Source organism: Cynocephalus volans, chromosome 2 (assembly GCF_027409185.1).
Source record: "Cynocephalus volans isolate mCynVol1 chromosome 2, mCynVol1.pri, whole genome shotgun sequence".
In the NCBI taxonomy this organism is placed as follows: Eukaryota; Metazoa; Chordata; class Mammalia; order Dermoptera; family Cynocephalidae; genus Cynocephalus; species Cynocephalus volans.
Window position 1 is genome coordinate 119,992,238 of NC_084461.1, and position 18,260 is coordinate 120,010,497.

General features: G+C 40.4%; 1 protein-coding gene across 4 annotated transcripts in view; it reads left to right on the forward strand.

Moving 5' to 3' along the window:
• Window positions 1-6,804: 6,804 nt before the first annotated feature.
• The window catches only part of SMAD5 (SMAD family member 5), a 51,169-nt gene continuing 39,713 nt past the window's right edge, over window positions 6,805-18,260 (forward strand). Inside the window, exon 1 of one of the 4 annotated variants that reach the window (XM_063086136.1) lies at window positions 6,805-6,906. The gene's annotated coding sequence lies outside the window, so the exon portion shown is untranslated. Of the gene's footprint in view, window positions 6,907-7,877; window positions 7,930-18,260 lie in introns of those variants that run through there. The other 3 variants (XM_063086137.1, XM_063086139.1, XM_063086138.1) reach the window with 3 other exon arrangements.

Sequence of the window (18,260 nt, forward strand, 5' to 3'; positions counted from 1 at the left end):
CAGAGAGAACTGGATATGATTTAAAGGTGGAATTGATAAGACTTGATGCTGCATTGAAAGTGGAGGGGCACCCCTATGTAACCCTGAATATCCATCAAAACAGCAGCCATCATTCTCCTTTATCCCAGCACTCTCTCCCTAATCCCCATTTATGGCTTTATTTTTCTACCAGGTACTTATTACCATCTGACATACTAAATTTTAAATGTTTTCATATTTTTAAAAAGTACCTATGTACTCCACTATAGCTTGGATTTTTGTCTGTTTTGTTTAATGTCTTCTCCCAATGCCCAAAACATACTTGATACATAGTAGGTGTTCAATAAATATTTATCACCTTATTGAATGAGGGAGTTAGTAAATGAATAAATAAGTGAGAATGAGAGACAGGGGCAATTAAAAACTGTTTTTAGTTGACTATTGCTGCATAACAAATAAGCTCAGAATCTCAGTGGTGTACAACAAACATTATTTTTTCACTCATGGGTCTGTGAATCAGCTTGAGTAGCTGTGCTTCAGGCTGCAGTTCTGTTGAGCTTGACTCCAGATTGTGGGTTGTGATCAGTTCTGCTCCATGTGTATTTTCATTTTCTGTGGACCAATGGCTATCTGGAGTCTGCTCTTCTAATGGTAGATGGAAAAAGCACAAAAGACCAAACCAAACCATCAAGCACATTCAAAGTTATGTGCATGTCATGTCTACCGGCCAAAGTCATCATGGCCAAATTCAGTGTCAAAGTGGCAAAGCAGCATATTGAACCTTCTCTAGTTGAAGATACTGCAAAGTCACATAGCAAAAGATATGAATGTATAATTCTACAACAGGGAAGGAGGGAAGATTTAGGAACAGCAATCCAGTCACCAATATGACTGGCAGGTGTGGCTTGAGAAACTACATGGATGCAACTGCCATTTATTGATGTGGGGAAGACTGAAGCAGGAGCAGGTTGTGGAGGGAGGAAGACAGATAGCAGGAATTCAAATTTGGACCTGATACCCAGTCAGATTGCCAGTGGAAGATGTTACAAGTGGTAGAAATGTATCCAGTTTGAACAAAAGCAGAGGGTACTGACTCATGTAACTAGAAAGTCGAAGGGGGAATCTTTAGAGCTTGCTACAAGCTGAATCCAGGAATTGAAGAGATTCTGTCAGGGATTTGTCTTAGCTTCTGTTTCTCATCTCTGCTTCTCCCTTAGTCTTCATTTTCAAGCAAACTTCCTCCACATGGAGGCAAGATGGCCCCTAGCAGCCTCAGAGTGACCCTTAGCTTAGCAATGACATTTGGAAGGAGGACTTTATGTCAATCTAAGAGACGATACATGTTATTTTGCTTAGATCATATGCCTTTCTGTGAACCAATCGTGGTGGCCTGGGTAGCTGCGGTACTATGATAACTTTCCTGGCTCATGTGCTCATTTCTGGAATGGGGTGTCTGGTACTGTGGTTAATATAGGGAGGGAATGGTACCACAAAAGAAGGAAAAAGAGGATTGGAAAGTATGTGAGTAGACAAAATCTAAAACTATTGCAGTCCAGTAGAGAGGTTAGTAGAGCAGCTGAATTTAAGGGTCTGAAGTTCATTAGCCAGGTCCAACATGGAAACAAATTTGGGAATTGTCTGTAACAGATGGTTCCAGAGGCCTGAGTGAATGGGATTACCTATCAGAGAAAGAAGAGAAGAGGGTCTACTGTCCTGTAAAATTAACACACATTTTATGTAACAAATGAATTTCCTAACAATATTTTAGGAGTTGCCGGTGTATCAGGAGAAAATGCATGTTTTAAAAATAAACACCTGTATAGCACTTACTATGTGCTAGGCATTGTTCTAAGCACCTTGCAAATCTTTATGCATTTAATCTTCATAATAATTCTATTAAGTTGATACTACTGTTATCCTCATTTTACATATGAGAAGACTGAAGCACAGACTGTTTCAGAAACTTGAGCCTGGTTACACAGGTAGTGAGACAGTCAGTGTTCGAACCAAGAAGTCTGGCTTCAGAATTCTAATGATTAAGATTTCATACAGTTAAAGGGCTTCCTAGAGAATATGAAGTTTTTCTCTCTTTTCCTTCTCCCCAATTCCATAACAGTCCCAGATTTTCACCTGCTGCTCTGGATTTGTGGTGGGGTACACATGTGGTTTGGCTCATTTGAGTCTATGTCTCTGAGGGTGAAAACTGAGAATGTAGAACCATGTAGGTTAGTTGAGTTAACTTGGAGGGTGGGGGTGGCGGTATTTACCGCCAGGAGAAACAGATGCTGTTTAGGTCAGGAAGAAATGTGTGTTCGCTCCCAGCCCTGCTTTAGAAAGCCTCTTTGTTTTACAACTCTGGGTGCAAGCAACCCTTTTAATTTTGTGTTTTGGATTCCAGCCATAGGAGGCCTTCTTTAATGTAGCAGATGGCTGGAGACAGGCAAGCCAGTTTCCTACACTCTAAATCAAGCTGCATTCCCTAGAGAGGAGTCTCCTAATTGTGTTGCTCTGAAAAGCAGAAGAAAAGATAACTTAAAATGGACACCTTAAACTTATACCACGTGTAAAGCAACCATTGTCTTAAGCATCTGCAAACATATGGGGGTCAGGAAACTTTTTGAGAATCTTGTGAAAGCTATGGGCTTTTTCTGCAGAAAATTTGTACATAGGTACATATACAAAAATGTGCACATTAATTCCATGGGGCTCATGTATTCTCTGATATCCATCCCTGAAGCTTCAAGAAGTCTGTGGCCATCAGATTCCTGTGCTTCAAGTTGAAACAACTGTCATTCTTTTGCTTTGTTTTTCTTTTTTCAATACATTAAGGTCTCAGCTTCTGAGTTGTGAATAGAAAAGGGTCTGTGGATTATTAAGGAAGAATTTCACACTGAAACATCAAAATTTTACTGGAAAAAAAATTCTTTCAAAAACTGGATAAAATTACTTTAGTGTATTCTCTGGTTGGCACAAAACCTTGGCTCATTCTATTAAAGATAACATGAAGGTTCTTCTGAAAAATAGCAACATGATGATGTTTTTTCTCTCTGGATTGTGGGGCATGTCATAGCACATATTTCTTTGGAATCTTACTCTTCTCAAAACTCTTCTGAGTTTAGCTCTGGTCCCTGCACTGCTTCCAACACTAAGGATTCGGGACAAAGGGTAGTCTGCCAATTAAAGAACATACACAGAATTCTCAGAGCTTGCAAAGGAAGCTTTATTGTTTCCGAGGACACTTGTCTGAAGAAGCCATACAAAATTAGACATTCCTTCCTTGGAGGTTCACTTACCATGACTGTCTGAGGAAGGAGAAGACTTCGATTTGGCTATCAGGACCCTTTAAGGGTCTCTGTGATGTTGTTCACTGATGCTTCTACTCTGGGTGACTCTTCTAAACATCATCACTTTCTTCCATTTCCACTGGGTGTGCAGTATTCATTTAGGGAGAATCTTCTGAGCTACAGCAAAGCATGGAACTAAGATATTTATTAAGGATATTCAAACCCAAAACAATTTGCCTCAATTAACCTACATTTAAAAACAAAACTTACAAATTAAATACTTAGTTAATTATTCCAATTTTTCATATTCCATATATTGTCCCACCTTGCCTGAAAATCGCTTCCTTCTTGGATCTGGAAAATTCAAGGTGGGAGTAGGTCATGGGCTAAACAAGTAGGCTAATTCTCTACACCAAATGAATAATTTAAACAATTATTGAAAAAATTCAGAGAAAAGGCCCATTTCCTCCTTGAACATCAACCCAGTTAAAAAAAAATCAAACAAACAATTTTGGTTTTAAATCAGGGTTTCTCAGCCTCAGCACTGTTGATATTTTGGGCTGAACAACTCTTGGTAGAAGGAGGCTGTCCTGTGCATTGTGGATGTTCAGCATCTCTCGCCTCTAACCACTAGATGCATGTAGCACTGCCCTCCTAGCCGTGACAACCAAGAATGTCTTCAAACATTGCCAAATGTTTCCTGGGGGCACAGTATCCCCTGCTTGAGAACTACTGGTCCAAATTATCCAGAAACAGGTTACTCTACAAGTAAAGTAAAATTGAGTATTGAAGCGGCTTGTATCTGATCTTCTTGACCAGGTAAATGGCTAAACTGGAAAAGCAGTTTGTCTATTTTGATGCCCCACTGACTGTATCTATCTGTTCAGATCATCGTGCTCTACATTTGTTCTTAGATCACATTTGATTGCCAAAAGCAGGGAACTTCCTTACTCCATTCCTGTGGCTCTGGCAGGCCCGTTTATTTGTTGTTTGGTAATATTTTGACTATATAGATAATTAGTGATCCCTCTGGTTTTCTATACCCTTTGAGGTCTGGGTAATTTCTCAGTCCTTTGGAAGACTTCTGTGCTGCTAAAGTCTCCATTCCTCTCTTCTAATGTTGTCATCTCTTCCAAATTCAGATCTAAGCTGAGCCCACACAGCAACTCAGAGAGGATGGAGTCTGGTTGATATGATCAGTGGACATATAGTTCAGGAAGCAAAACTATTGGCTTTGAGATTACAGATGTGATTATGAAAAGGAATCCTGTAATTACAAATTGTTCTTACATATGTTCAGTGACTGCAAGACAGCAAACAATTTGTTTGGGGAAGGATTTTACTGGCTATTTGAAGTGAGGCAGGAATCTAACGTACAAAATATTTAAACCAAATTCTTATGTCCTATAGTGTCCAACAAAGCACTCTGCAAACATTGGTTCTGAAAATAAGGCATCCTCCAAAGCAGAGTTATAGGCACTTCTGGGAACTGTAAATCCATGCAGACTCCAGAAGTATGTGCCTTCCAAGGGCTGGAAACTTCTGAATTAACAACAAATAATCAGTGAGTGTGACAAAGAGTTAAAGTGCACAGACTTTACTTTCACAAAGTTTATGACATAGTAAAGAAGTTTAAGATGTAGACCTGAGATTGCAAACTGATGGCTAGCAGGCTAAATAAGGACCATGGATTTGTTTTGTTTGGCTTGTACAGGGCTGGTCTCCTGAATGTCTAAGAGAGGGAGCAGAAAGGGGAGGGGAGGAGAGGACACAAAGGTGGGAAGGGGAGAGAGAGAGAAGGAAAGAGGTTGCTAAACAGATAAAACTGACATTTTTTCATAAAAATCCAGATTTCCAGCTTTTTTTTAAAAATCAGAAGCTCTGCCAACTCTGAGCCCTTATTCCCATATTTTCACATGGTAACATTTGGCTAGAATGGAACAGCAGCTGTCCCCTTTGGTGAGAACAGCCACTTTCTGGTTCCCTATCCTGGCCCACTTCACTCCCTCACCAGGCCTCTCTCATCATATGAGATGGTCACCTCAATGCAGAGTCATTTGCAACTTTTATTTAGTTTCTTCCCCATGGAAACAAACTGCCGAAGTCTGGAGCAAAATAGCAGCTGTCCCATTTGGGTGTCAGGTCAGGAGACCCTGGCTCAGGCCTTGAGGTGGCATGAGAAATGATCAGATTTAGGATATATTCTGAAGGTGGAGTTAATAGGATTTCTTGATGGGTTGGATTAGGATGTGAAAGAGAGGATTCCAAAATGACTTCAATTTCGATTTTTGCTTATAAGCTGTCCAAGGGGGATTGGTTCCAGGACCCCCATGGATACCAAAATCCACATATACTCAAATCCCTTATGGCTAGTATTTGCATGTAACCTATGCACTTCCTCGAGGCTGTATACTTTAAATCCTCTCTAGATTACTTGTAATAACTAACACAATGTAAATGCTGTGTAAATAAATGTTATACTGTATTGTTTTTTATTTGTATTTTTAATTGTTGTATTGTTATTTTAAATTTAATTTTATTTTTCCGAATACTTAGCATGTGGGGTTGGTTGAATCTGCTAATTAGGAACCCCTGATATGGAGAGCCGACTAAATTATCTAAGAAGGAAGCCTACAATGGAATATTGGAACACCAGTATTGACCTTTTGAAATGGAAACGAAATAATTTAAAAGCTTTCCGTCGCTAGCATTCGGTACCGATATCAAATTCTGGATAATGCTGACAGTTTTGGGAATTTGGAGGCAAAAGCATTGAGAACGGCCCGTTACTAAGAAAAGAGAGCTCAGGAGATGAGGTGGAGTATACTAGCCAATGGCGGCCTCTCTGTGCCTCAGCGGCCCCACCTGTCCAGGGGCTGTGGCCTCACGGGACCTCCCTCCCCGCCCCCAGGCGGAGGGGGTGTGCACCTTGAACAACTGAGGTTGCGCCCCCAGTGCCTGGGCAGTCCTACTTCCGGAACTCCAGGGTCGGGCACTCCCTCATTCCTATAGACCCGCGAGGACCCCAGGATTTCCTTATGGGAAGGTTTTGTGGCTGCATCTAGTAAGAGCTGCAAAATGTTCAGATCTTGTTTTGAAACTACTTTTGCATAGAAAGAGGCCTCTAAATTCAGGTTTATGTTACAAATCAATTCAAGTAGCGAAGTCGTATCTGAAGATGTTTTTGTTTACACTTTATATGTGACAGAAAATCTCCAATTGTCCATATCAAAGACAGCTACTTTATTTTATTATAATGTGAGTTGATTTGGTTAGTGGAGGCTACCAGTGGCTATAGCCGACTCCCGCTCCTAAGCCTGGCCATCGAGGCGAGAAGCCTCCGGCTGATCGGAAGTCGGGATTTGCGGGCGCTGAGCCCAGAGCGGAGGCTTCCTTCAACCGCCTGGTCAAGGCGGCCCTTCCCGGCGTCCGGCAGCGGTCACTCGGCCCTCGGCGCGCATGCGCCGAGCCCAGCGGGCGTCCTCCCAGGCTCCTTTCCTCCCTGCCTCCCTCCCTCCCTCCCTCATCCGGGTCCTGGGCGAGCGGGCGCCGTGCGCGTGTCCCGCGGCCGAGCTGCTAATAAAGTTGCAGCGGGGGAAAGCGCAGCGACGGTGCCGGGAGTGAGCGCCCAGCCTGCCCGTGAGTGAGTGAGGGGCCCCGGGAGGGCGAGCGGGACCGGGGGCTGCAGGCTCTGCCCGGACGCGGCTCGCCCTCGGGCTCTAGCGGCCGGGCTCGGACCGAGGCGGGGGCGTTCGGCCGCGGGCGGGGCGGAAACGACCTGGGGCCTGTGGGGCGGGAGGTAGGCCGAGTGCTGGCTTGTCGGGGTCCCGGCGGGCGGGGATGGTGCGGCCCGGCCGGCTGCGGAGGCCTGGGCCGAGGCCCGGGGCGTCCTGAGGCGGGGCCGCGGATGGCCCTAGTCCCAGCCCCGCCGTTACCGCCCGGGCTGTGAAGGGAGGCGTTCGGGACCCGCTCCGGAGGAACCCCCTGCCCCGGTTCTGTCCACAGGAGCGATTTGCTCTCCTGTCCCATCTAAGCACCACTCTCGATACACACCCGGTAGGATTGCCGTACCCGGCCGTGCAGCCTAGTCTGTTGCACTGCAAGGCTGTCGAGTGGCTTGACGAATCCGTGCCGCCGTCGCTTTGTGTTTCGAAGATAAGCATCTACGCTTATCGGTGGGAATTACACTCTGGGCATTTGTGACCTGCTACTGCACTCAGCTGGTAGTTAGAACTGGTTTCCGCCACTTGCCCTGCCACTTTTCACAACTGCAAAGATTTCTTCCACTTCATGTAAACTTCTGTATGTATGCTTCAAGGAGAATGCCAACGCAGTGTCTTTTTGCCTTCACTGTGTGCAGCCCCTGCCTACTCCTTCACTTCAATATCAATACTCAGATTCATAATGCAGTGTTTTCCCCTTCCCTCGTTCCCTTCTCTCCCTCTTAGCTGCTGTTACTACGTGGAGTTTGGAGCCTAAACTTTGAAAACTCTCATGTGGCGCCTGTCTTAAGTCGGAGCATGCTCAGTAGCCAAAACAGACTGTGGTGGCAAAAAGAACTGGGGCGAGGATAGTCGGGGTATTTGGACGTATGCCCACTTCTTAACAAAATGTTCCAATTTGGGTTTTGATGGCATTGGAGAGTGGAGTTGAGGCCAGCCTGGAGGTGAGGAATGCCTGAACACCCTGGGCCAGATCTTTATCTTGATTGTAAAGACTATGTTTCCTGACCAGCTGGAGGTCGGGGGGAGGGGGGGAAGCATTCCTGGCTGCTTGTGCGTTTAAATGGGTGTGGTGCTAAGTATATCTTGTTTACCTTATCTTTCTGTGGAAAAAGTTTTGAAGTCTGGTTGGGTTTGTCACATCATGCCTGTTGCCTAGCACTACCAAAAGTGTTCTTATCTTGTAACAAAGACTGGATAGGTGGAGGTTGTGGCCTGGCCTCACAGGAGTTGAGAGGAAAGAGTACTTGTGTTCCTGGGTTTTTAAAATTCTTTTTAAAATCTGGGGTATTTGAATTTAATTAGAGTACCCGAATTGCCCAGAGCGAATTAGTTTGTAAGTGTAATTTGAAAGCTGAAAGGTTGAAAACCTTAGTTCCAGCAGAGTTAGTAACATTACAAATAGTTTACAATTTCTGCTAGATGCCAGTGTGGTAGTGTGTGTTGTACCTACAGTCACTGTGACAGTTTCACATTTATTGATCTGATATCATTATGAAATTAGTCTGTTTCAGATTCTGTAAGTAAGGAGTTATTTGAGAATCTGTAACAAGTTATTTTATATTCTTTTACTCCCTTGGTAACAATTTTTTTACTCTAAGGTGAACCCTGAAATTATAAAAATACAAAATAACTGGGAAGAGACAATTTAACAAAATTTAACCTTCATAAAGATTGTTTATATTATGTTTAAACTTTTTAAATTTAATTTTTGTTCATGTTTGTTTGCATGATCATTCATCCTTATAAACATCCTCTTTTTCTTCTCTCTCTACATTGCTGCTCCGTCAGTCCTTTTTACATAACTGCAATTATCACATAAGCTTACCCATGTATCTTTGTTGCAGATACCCCTTCATAATTTTGTGCTTCCATTCCTTTCAGATCATAGCTGAAATAGGAAGTAAAATTTGGATGAACCTTCTCAAATGACTTTCCTTTTAGGTTTAGGTTTTAAATGCATTCATGGGATATGTTCTAGTTAAAAGGAAGAAGAGAGCAGCAAACTGGAAAAAAAAAATCTTTGTAGGTTCTGTACGGATCTGCTAGTATTATCTACTTGTCTGGTTCACTGTGGTAGGCGCCACAGAAATGGGTAGATTGATATGTGTTGCATTTCTTTCCCCTCTGGCAAAGTCAGCTATTAATTTCACTGGGAGACAGTGGCAGAATGTTGTTACTAATGAGGTTTGAATCAGATTGTTGTTTACTGTTGGTTATGTAACATGTTGCTGGGAGTATTATTAAAAGTTGCATTCTGTAGCAAGGTAGAGGCAAGTAAATTCTGCTTACCCTCTTCAGTGCGTTTTAATTCTTGGCTGAACCTGAATGCACATTAGACTGCAACCATAATTATACCTGGGCAGCCTGTCTGTTTCCTGTTTTCATCATAAACCCAAACATTATGATTTGCAGTTGATGATCTTTTTTGTCCCTTGCGTTAAAGAGAGGCAATGTGTTTTCTGTCTCTACTGAAAACAGATTTGTAACTTGGTCAAATCAAAGATTTTAGTGTTTTGAAGACTAGGCAGTAAAATACCAAACAGTTTTTAATTTCTTAAATTGAAATATTATCTTAAAAAGTCTATTTCATATATATTCTTTAATTGTATTTTATGTTAATTTTAATATTGCCAGTAGTTTGTAGAGTCTTTGAATTAAGAAAGCTCTTTTTGTTTACAACTTATCAATGTTTATTATTACCAGATGTATATGTTGGTTTAGGCAGTGAGCCACACATCTGGGTGAATTTCAGAGTTGACTTGAGTACACTTTAGGATATAGATGCTTTTATTCCTCTGGTTTCTCAGTCTGCTATGTTCACTTTTTAGAGGGTCCGTGTTACTTGTCTCTGTTTTTTATGCTTTGTACTAAGCACAAAGAAGGAGAAAAAATAGTTTATTTCTTCAAATGTTACTGGTACCTTATGGCCTATGATTTTCCAGTCTACTTACAAGGTCAAAGACATTTGAAATTTTCTTTCATAAGGGACAGTAGTAGTCCAAGGAATGGTTCTTGTCTCCACCCGTCTAGAGAAAAGAGTATTTGGGAAGGTAGGACCCAAGAAGGCTGGGGTGTATAGGCATAGGGTACTTTCCCACAAAAGAATTTGATGAAGGACTTCCAGAAGTTGACCTATGTCTTTTTACACTTTGTTTTTCCATTTCTGTAGTTAATAGAATAATAGTAATTGGAATTTGCAGTGCTGAAGTGTCCAGTTCATTGCTGCTGTCACACGTCTGCATCTAACCAGATATCTGAATCTGAGAGATATGTTTACTAAATGAAAGGCCAAGATTTGGAACTATTTTGGAAGAATTGTTCAAAAATAGATTGTTAGGACCAGCTAATTTCCCAATCTTATAGGTCACTTTAGTATTCTAGCAGCTTTTACTGTTTCACAACTTGGAAAGGTGTAGTAAGACAGAGTTCTTAGGTTTTTCATAAATAATCAGCTAGATCTGGGCTCTATTTAGTTTTGATATTTTTTTGTTTTTTTGCCTTGGGCAGCTAGATGGGGAAGTTTTTAGCCCAATTCTAGTAGAGTGGTGCTTTCAGTGATGTTTCTTTTTGTTTTTACTGTATCCTAACCTGGCTGCGATAGTATTTTGGAAGAAAGAGTTCTTTTTAAGTCAGTTCTGTGTGTGCAGTGCTATAATTGTCATTCGGTTTTGGAAGCCAGTTGTTAAAGTTCATTTTGTAAGTAGATTTTGCTCTTGAATCCTTTGGGACCCGAGTCTCTGCCTATAATGTGTATATAATTTACAGACTGGTACTCTGTGGAAATTTAAAGATGATTTGATCTGTTGTGGTGAGATTTTAACTGGATTTTTCTTTCTGATTTCCATATACGTTGTTTTGTTATACTAAAAATAATAGAAAAGAACTAGTGTTCCCTTCCCACTTCAAGTTGAGCATAGCAACTTGAATCTTAGGAGGAGGCTTAAAACTTTTCAGACTTAAGTATGACCTCAGAATATGGCTGGTGCTTTCAAGGCAAGTTTTGTTTTGTTCAATTTTGTTTTCATGATGTGTTAGGATCTGCCTAGTATCCTATCTGGTAGGCTGTATAACTTGAAATCTAGTTATTCTGGTTTATGTGTTCCCAGGAAGGGGGAGGTTCTGCAGAAATACTTCAAAGCCAGTCTTCTGTTTCCTTCCCCCTTATTCATATTCCTGCCCACTTAAGTGAGTGTCTCCTTAACTCATTGACCATTTCCCACTCTCTGGAGTTGAAAGTGTAAATTAAATGAATGATGACTAAAGCTGAAAAGGTACCCAGAGCCATATTTACTCCCTTTTCTTCAAAGTAGGGGACTTGAACTCTGGAGTGCACATGTGGTATCTGGAGAACATCTTTATAATGCTTTGGAATATATGTTGTGTACACAGGTTAGCACTTTGTGCTCTAGAGACACATTTTACAGTAATAATTTCGTATCTGCATTTGACGATTTTATAAATTAAAGGAAAGCCTTATAAAGATTGACCAGCTCTTCCTGGGACTACAAGCCTATACAAGCATTCTCAAATACATCTGGTAGCAATGTAGGAAATCTTGCAGGCTCTGTGGGGGTGAGTGATACATCTAGATCAAGCTGTGCTTAATTAGAGGACTTAGAGGAGCAGGTGAAGCTCAGAGAGTGATTAAAAACTGGGAAACAAAAGTCTGGATGTGGGAGATAAAAAAGTAGAGACTTGTGTGGGCACAAAAATAGAATAAGCAAGATTATGCTGTGAGAAGTATCAGGGATCATGAGTTCAGCTCCTGAAGGACTTTTCAATCCGCTATGAGAATTTATGATGGTTTTGGAAATTAGGAGCCACAATTGGGGAAAGTGGTGATTTAAGTGTTTCACTAGGATAATAATTTTGGTATCCATGTGATTGTTTTCTGTCTTTCTTGTAGATGTTCCCATAAAGAATAGGATTTCTGAATCTACAAGAGCTTTGGGCAGACTTGCTGTCGGTTTCTTTCTCTTCTCTGCCTGCCATTGTGGATGTGGCTTATAAATTTTGTAGTAATTGTATACCTGGATTTAAGATTGGTTTGGCAGTGTTGGTGGTGGATGTCTACTCTTGTTGACTCTTGGTGACTACTATTGATTTTAGAATCACAAGGGTAAGAGATTTTTAAAGCCCCTCCACCCCCCAGCTTACCCTTGGATGTATAAGTGCAAGAGTCTTTCTTGCACTGCAGGTGATCCTGAGCACCTTGGTTCTCAAACTTGCTGCATAATCTTGGGACTGTTAAAAATGTAGGAGGTGGGGCCCTATTCCCAAGCCTAATGAATCTGAATTTTGAGGGATGGTTCTGAGGAATTGGTTTCTTTAAAACCTCCACCTGTCATTCTTTTGTACAGATTTGTCTTAGATGATGGTGGGTTTTGACCCATATGGGCATTTTTTTGTATGGGATGATATACTCAGGAGATTTTGTTTTGGCTAATGTTGTTGGGGGAAATTTGGGGAATTGGTTTGCTTGCCTTTTATATTGCAGTGAAGCAATCAGAGATGTAGGAGCAGAAAGTGAAGAAGCTGATTCTGTGAGTATACCTTAGATGTCTAGGCATGAACTGGGTGTGTCTCTGTCCGTCTGTCTGGGGGAGGGTGCTGAGGGAGATTTGTGTGTCTTTATGAGAGTTGGTCAGGATGTCCTATTTCAGCAGCTTGAGGTAAGAACAGGAACTTTGTGTTACTGATATTCATGTGACTTCATGTGAAATGGAAGCCTTTTGAAGCTTACCAACATTTTATTTATATATTTAATGTGTGTAAAATTTAACTCCTGATCGTTCCTTAGCTTCCTATCAGCCTTTCCCAAATCAGTTGATGACAAGCCTCATTATTCAGTCACACAGGCTGTGATACCTTGAATCACTGTTGAGTCCTCTGTTCTCACATACCCCATATCTCTTCCATCAGGAAACCTATTTTCTCTGATATGTCTGCTTCTCATCATCCCACTACTGTCACCTTGGTCTAAGCCATCATCATCTCTCCCTTAGATTTCTGCAACTCTGAACTGGTCTCCCTGCTTTTACCCTTGTTGTTCTGTTGACCTCCCCCCTCCCCTCCCATATATTCTCAACACACCAGCCAGAGTAATTCTTTAATAACGTAAATCAGAAAATGTCGTGTTTCCATTCTGAGTTCTCCATTAGGTCCACATTTTACTTATAGTAAAAGCTAAAGCCCAAGGCCAGTCTGGCTCTCTTATCTCTTTGACCCCATTCCTTACTGTTCTGTCCCTTGTTCACTTTATTCTCAGGCTACACTGGTCTTTCAGTTCCTTGAGTGTATTAGGCATGCTCCCACCTCAGAATCTTTGCATTATCTATTGCTTTTGCCACCAGATATCTGCCTGGCTCATTCTCTTAGTTCCTTAAAATTCTAACTTAGTTGACACCTTTTCAGTGAGGACCAGTCCAACCACCTTGTTGAAAACATAGGAGAAACACTTCAGGAAATAGGACTGGGCACAGACTTCATGAATACGACCCCAAAAGCACGGGCAACCAAAGGAAAAATAAACAATTGGGATTATATCAAACTAAAAAGCTTCTGCACAGCAAAAGAAACAATTAACAGAGTTAAAAGACAACCAACAGAGTGGGAGAAAATATTTGCAAAATATATATCTGACAAAGGATTAATATCCAGAATATATAAGGAACTCAAACAACTGTACAAGAAGAAAACAAGCAACCCAATTAAAAAATGGGCAAAAGAGCTAAGTAGGCATTTCTCTAAGGAAGATATACAAATGGCCAACAGACATATGAAAAAATGCTCAACATCACTCAGCATCCGGGAAATGCAAATCAAAACCACATTGAGATACCATCTAACCCCAGTTAGGATGGCTAAAATCCAAAAGACTATGAACGATAAATGCTGGCGAGGCTGCGGAGAAAAAGGAACTCTCATACATTGTTGGTGGGACTGCAAAATGGTGCAGCCTCTATGGAAAATGGTATGGAGGTTCCTCAAACAAGTGCAGATAGATCTACCATACGACCCAGCTATCCCACTGTTGGGAATATACCCAGAGGAATGGAAATCATCAAGCCGAAGGTATACCTGTTTCCCAATGTTCATCGCAGCCCTCTTTACAATAGCCAAGAGTTGGAACCAGCCCAAATGCCCATCATCGGATGAGTGGATACGGAAAATGTGGTACATCTACACAATGGAATACTACTCAGCTATAAAAACAAATGAAATACTGCCATTTGCAACAACATGGATGGACCTTGAGAGAATTATATTAAGTGAAACAAGTCAGGCACAGAAAGAGAAATACCACATGTTCTCACTTATTGGTGGGAGCTAAAAATTAATATATAAATTCACACACACACACACACACACACACACACACACAGACACACACACACACACACACACACACACACACACACCGGGGGGGGGGGGGGAAGAAGATATAACAACCACAATTATTTGAAGTTGATATGACAAGCAAACAGAAAGGACATTGTTGGGGGGGAGGGGGGAGGGAGAAGGGAGGGAGGTTTTGGTGATGGGGAGCAATAATCAGCCACAATGTATATCGACAAAATAAAATTAAAAATAAATAAATAAATAAATAAATAAAAATAAAAATAAAAATAAAAATAAAACAAACAAACAAAAAAAATTACATTTCTCCCCCAGTACTCCCCATCTAACTTCCCCTGCTTTGTAATTTTCTTCATAGCACTTTTCACTTAATAAACATAATATATCATTTATTATATTTTGTCTGCCTCCCTCCACTGGAATGTAAACTACATGAGGACAGGGGTTTTGGTCCCCTTCATTCACTTTTTATTCCCAGCTCCTAGAATGCTATCTCAATAAATATTCTTTTGAATGAATTACTTGAATTAATAAGTTATTTCAATAGGCATGGTACTGTTTCTTAAAGATTACATTCTAGTGGGAGAGACAAAAATCAAGTAAACAAATTATTCCAAACTGGTTAATACAGTGAAGAAGTGAACCTAGTATTAGATTAGAGATTGGAGAAAACCTACTTTATATAGGGTATGCGGTGATCAGGGAATGTCTCTGGGATGGTAGCTAAAGCTGAGATCTGAATGGTGAGAGAGCTAGAAATTAGTGGTTGGGGCTTGAGGAAAGTGGTACAGGCAGAAAATGACATTTGTAAAATCTGAAGTGAAAAAAAAAGTGAAAAAAAAAGACATTCCAGTACAGGAAGATAAATGATTTTGAAGAATGAATTTTCACTAATACTTATTGGGAGCAGGATTAATATTTCCAGAGTTTTATTTCATTGTTTTGAAGAGCAATATCTTATTTGTAGTAAGAGGACACACTATTAAAAGTGTTAGATTCCTGTATTAGATGTCTTTCCTCTGTCCCTCTTCTGTGTTCTGTTAATACCTGAGACCTTCCCTGATCCCAGTACTGTTTGCATTTTTGTTATCCCCAGTGCTCACTCATAGATTACCTTTGTATGGGACTTAGAAAAAGGCACCCTTAGTTACTCTTTCACCCTTTATGCAGTGAATAAACTGCATAATCTACATCAAAGTCCTGATGAATCCCTGCATAATGTCTGGTACATAGTAGGTGCTCAGTAAATGTTTAATGATCCATGACTATTTATAACTTCTATTTCAGTTAACACACATGTACTTTCATGTAAGCATGCTGTGTGATAGTCTTTTCTGTTTTCCTGTTGACTTACCTAGAGTTCTATAGTTATGGAAGTATTTGCCTCAATTTCTGATTGATTTTCCTTAAATTAATTTCAACCTCTAAATTTCTATAACCCTACACATATTGCAGAGAATTTTTTTGAAATAGGGATGGCTCTTGATAATGCAAATCCTCTCTTTAGTAAGGATTTTAATAAGGCTGAGGCACAGCTCCACTTTGGTTTTTAAAACCTATCTGTACAAGAAGTAGGTTTATTTTTAAAAGTACAGAATTGTATGAAGCAGAAAGTGAAAAGTGTTCCTAACTCCACCTCCAGAGCTAATGTTCTTTCACAAACTGTATACACATTCTCTTTAATTCATTAAGCAAATATTTATTGAGCATATGTATCACTAGGCTTAAGGTGATGAATGAAAACAGATATGGCTCTTCTTGTGGCATTTACATTCTTGTGAGGCAAGATTGGACAGATAAGTGTAAAAATATAGGTATAGTGAGTGCTACAGAGTAGAGGTATGTGATGCAGTAAGTATATAATAGGTGGATTTCACCTAGAATGGATGGTCTGGGATGGTCCTTCTTCCCTGAAGGGATGCTTGGGCCGAAAGAGAAGTAAGGGTGGGTGGGTGGGTGGGTGTGTGTCTGTGTGTGCGCGGTCTGTGTTATTGTTCAATCAATAGTTGTAGTTTTTCAGAATTTCAGGGAATGTAACACACACACAGATTTTTAAATCTTATTGTTATCCTGGTTTTCTTTCTAGCTCTGAAGTCAATGCTCCGAGAAATGACAAAATACATCAATAAAAGGGTATTATCAAATCAGGTCTCCATAAACCGAAGGTAAACTATAAAAGGCCACCGTAATAGCAGATAGTGCGTTTGTTCTTAGTTGTTAAGTCCATACAATTTTTGATGTAAGAAGTAGCACACATTCCTGTTTGCTCAATTCCTGGCCATCTGTGCTTGCTACACATTTTTTTTACTCTTTTAATGCCCTCTCTCTGTTGGCTATCATGGAAATAAATCTAGGGTAAATCTAAGTGGTATGCTAAGCGGCATATGAAGCTCTTTATAGCACCTTCTTTTTTTTCCCCGTTACTCTTTAAGTCTGAGTTCATAGCATGGAGTATTCCTTGCATATAGTAGACACTCAATACAATTTGAATAAATCAATTATTAACTGTCACAGATTCAACTTTCAGTTCTATTCATATGAACCTCCAAATGTAATTATTTATTCCTTCTCTTTTGAGCTTTAGTTTTATATCTTCTTGGATGTATGTCAGTGCCCCTTCATTATCACCTTCATGCCACAATTTTGGCCTTAACTGTAATTCCTCTTTTTTGGTAAGTGAGGACTTCATTCTTCCAGCTTTTAAACCTTTACCGTTCTAGCTTGCTCTCTGTTTCTATTCTAGTTGGTCACAAAATCCTATTGATTGTTTATTCATAATGTCTCTCAAATCTCTTCCTTTTCTATCTCTACTACAGTTATGACCCTGGTCTGTGTACCATCACCCTGATGTGTGTATTCCTCTCAAAGTTGGCTTACCTACCATGTTTTCCATCTACATCCTCTTTGGCCCCCTAGTTAGTCTCTTACTTGTTCATGTACTCTTGCCATTCTTGTCTTCTTGAAATGCCTCTTTGAACATATCTTTCTGCTTAGATAGAATACTACATTGTACATAAGATTTCTTCTAGCAGTCTGACTCCTTAGCCTTGTATTCACTGTCTTTTTCTGTTTGGCCTTCATTCTATGATGGTGCCTTTCATTTTTGCTTCACAGTTGGCTGCCTCATTTGGCTTAGTGATACTTGGTTTTCCTTGTTCTTGTCCTTTCTTACCAAGCAGACTGTAAACTATAGATTGTTTCTATTTGGTGTTCAATATTTTGGTAGTCACTCTCAAAATCATGTTAAATAATAAGCAGTTATTCCTTAAGGCTTTTATTCACTTAGTTGCAGGTTATTTCTGTTGGGGGGAACATGGTGTTTGTCTGAGCTGGGTATTTTTGCCTACTTGCTATGCTGTCCCTTTTTGTCTGTTACTGGCCACTTGCAGTACGGTTAATTCCATCTTAAGCTTTCTTATTCACAAGTACATAATCTTTTTACTTTTTTCTTCTCCCACTTTCCAGTTCTATTGGTGTAATTCCTCTTCTTTTCTGTTCCATTTATGGTCTCCTAAATAGATCTGAGTTTGGGGGGCCAGCCCGTGCCTCACTTAGGAGAGTGTGGTGCTGATAACACCAAGGACACGGGTTCGGATATCTATATAGGGATGACTGGGTAACTCACTTGGGAGGGCGTGGTGCTGACAACACCAAGTCAAGGGTTAAGATCCTCTTGCTGGTTATCTTAAAAAAAAAAAAAAAGATCTGAGTTTGAAAGTGTTTGATCACTCAGATTTAATTATTCATTCATACTCTGCAGTATTGATGAAAATTGGCAGACACACTTAGTATAGATTATACTGTGTGTTTCTTAATAGGAATTTAGGTTTTGGGGGATTCTCTGGTTTTAAGCTAAAAGTAGAAATTCTCTGAAGGTGTCTTGTATCTGATTATGCTATTGAAATAAGACTAA